Source organism: Suricata suricatta, chromosome 7 (assembly GCF_006229205.1).
Source record: "Suricata suricatta isolate VVHF042 chromosome 7, meerkat_22Aug2017_6uvM2_HiC, whole genome shotgun sequence".
NCBI lineage: Eukaryota > Metazoa > Chordata > Mammalia > Carnivora > Herpestidae > Suricata > Suricata suricatta.
In genome coordinates this window covers 99978764-99981539 of record NC_043706.1, presented here as the reverse complement: position 1 = coordinate 99981539, position 2776 = coordinate 99978764, and the positions used below count along the sequence as shown (strand labels likewise).

At 40.2% G+C, this 2776-nt stretch overlaps 1 pseudogene; it reads right to left on the bottom strand.

The window, feature by feature from the left end:
* Nucleotides 1–2023: 2023 nt before the first annotated feature.
* LOC115297369 lies at nucleotides 2024–2148 on the bottom strand (annotated as a pseudogene).
* Nucleotides 2149–2776: the final 628 nt, after the last annotated feature.

Here is a 2776-nt window from a genome sequence, read left to right as displayed (position 1 = left end):
ACAGTGGCGCCTGGGTGGCTCAGTTGAGTAAGTGTCTGATTTCAGCAGAGGTCATGATCTCATAGTCCATGAGTTCAAGCCCCATGTCAGGCTCTAGGCCAACAGCTCAGAGCTTGGAACCTGCCTCAGATTCTGTGTGTCCCTCTCTCTCTGCCCCTCCCCTGCTCGCACTGTGTCTCTCTCTCTCAAAAATAAAATAAAAACATAAAAATAAATAAATAAAAAATAAAAGTAAAACACAGCACCTATGTCACAGGTGAAACCACATAAAATACAAGGTGTAACATGCCTCTGTTTTTGTATGAATTACTTCATTAATTTAATGTAGTAAGAACTAAAACTTAAAAAAAATTTTTTTTCTATTTTTCATTTATTTTTGAGAGAGAGACAAAGACAGTACAAGCCAGAGAGGGTCAGAGAAAGAGGGAGACACAGAATCCAAAGCAGGCTCCAGGCTCTGAGCTGTCAGCACAGAACCCAATGCTTGACTCAAACCCATGAACTGTGAGATCATGACCTGAGCCAAAGCCGGACACTTAACCAACTGAGCCATGCAGGCGCCCAGCACTAAAACTTTTAACCTTCCATTCCTTATATTGTTTGGAGAATCAATCTGATATATGGCTCATGTAGAATTAGTCCGGGATAGCTGAACACGTGTTTACCAGTTGAGAGGTAAATAGTTCAAGAGAATGCAGAAGCAGCTAATCAAAGTAATTTGTAATATTTTCTTCCTACTTTTTCTGCTCTGATCAACGCCTTTCTCCGACAAGTTCAGAATCAGTTTGAGCAGTTAAGTTCACTTGTTTCCAGTTTCATACCTTTTGCCTCTTTATTATTATAGTTGTACAAAGACTGAAATAGATTTTCAAGAATCACATATTCTCATTTGTTTAAAAAATAGAGCAAAAAATCTAGCAGTGGAATCGTTTTTAAAATCTGGAAAAAGACAAAACAGTTAAAAATAAAGCATGTGAAGGGTGGAATGAAAGGTGACACAGTGCTTTGGAATAGAACAGACTGCTTTAGAATAATTTAAACATAAGTAATTTTGACCTTTGCTGGTTAATATTTATAAATTTGCATGTATAAGTAGTACACAAATTTGCATATATTCATATGTGTGACACCCATCATAACGTGTAAGGAAAACATGAATAATTTCAAAAAAGTCTTGCATTATTTGGCAGTAGTCATAAACTTTTGATGAGAGTACTTATAGTAGAAACTTAGGAGATGGGAATATATAAGTGAAATGACTTGGCTTAATTTAAAATACTAAAAAATGAAGAGCACTAATAAAAATGATAATGGAGGTGAGAAACTCTATGTCACAGAAGGAAACTGAGGAAGGAATCGATGTTAGATGAAGAGTTGTTATGGGCCAGAAAAATGTTTTTAATGTTTTATTTATTTTTAAGAGAGAGAGAGACAGGGTGAGCAGGGGAGGGTCAGAGAGAGAGGGAGAACAGAATCTGACGCAGGCTCCAGGCTCTGAGCTAGCTGTCAGCACAGAGCCTGGTGTGGGGCTCGAACCCACAGACTGTGAGATCATGACCTGAGCCGAAGTTGAACGCTTAACCGACTGAGCCACCCAGACGCTCCTGGGCCAAATTTTTATATTTATTATCTCATCGCATCTTCACAGTCTAGAGTCCGTGGGGTCCTGCACATCTGGCCCCTCTATACTTTCATTTCACCTTCTTGCCACTCTCCTCCCTTTGTTCATTCCAGCCACACTGGCCTTCTTTAAGCATTCAGAAACTGTGAGATTCCTTCCTATGTCACAACGTTGCACATGCCATTACTTTATTATGACAAATTTAAATTTTTTCACTAAAATTTATCTTTGTCCCATGTGTATGTGATTACCTACAGGAATAAGGCAGCTGGGGGCGCCTGGGTGGCTCAGTCTGTTAGGCATCCGACTTTTGGGTTTGGCTCAGGTCTTGATCTGAGGGTTTCGTGGGTCTGAGCCCCGCATTGGGCTTTGGGCTGGCAGCGTGGAGCCCGCTTGCCTGCTTGGGAGTACCTCCCTCCCTCTCTCTCTGCCCCTCCCCCATCATGTCTCTCTCTCAAAAATAAATAAACTTAAACTGATAAGAACAGATACTACACTTGATCTTAGCCAGAAGGCCGAGAAGCGATAAAAAAATAAATAAACTTAAAACAAAAAAAAGAAGACAGCTGGTTAAGTTCACTTTCATTCTTCTGCCCTCCACCCCAGCTCATCTGACTCCCCACTTCTGGTCTCAGCTTACATGTCCCTTCCTCAGGAAGACACCCTGACAAGATTGAGGTCCCTTTATCGCTTTCATCATAATTGAACTTACTAGATTTGTCTGTAATTATTAGTTTAATCTCTTTCACAGTAGTAGGCTTTAAACTCAGAGAAGTTTAAGTTTTTATCTCTAGGACCAGATAAGCAGTCTGGCATATAGTACTCAATATATACTTGTTGCTGATTTCATAAATAAGGAAGCCTGAGGCTCAGAATTAAGCCACTTGCCAAGGTCACATAGCTGGAAAGGACAATAATATCACCTAGTAATTTTCCTTCTCTTACTCCTTAATTTGGTGCTGAGGGACATTTCTTTCATAGAGGTGGAGCAGAAGACAGAGATCTTGGTCCCCAGGGAGAGGAGGGCAGAAAACAACCCTAAATCAAGAGTTAATTTTTTTTAATGTCCATTAATTTTTGAGAGAGAAACACAGAGTGTGTGTGAAGGAGGGGCAGAGACAGATTGAGAGACACAGAATCTGAAACAGGTTCCAG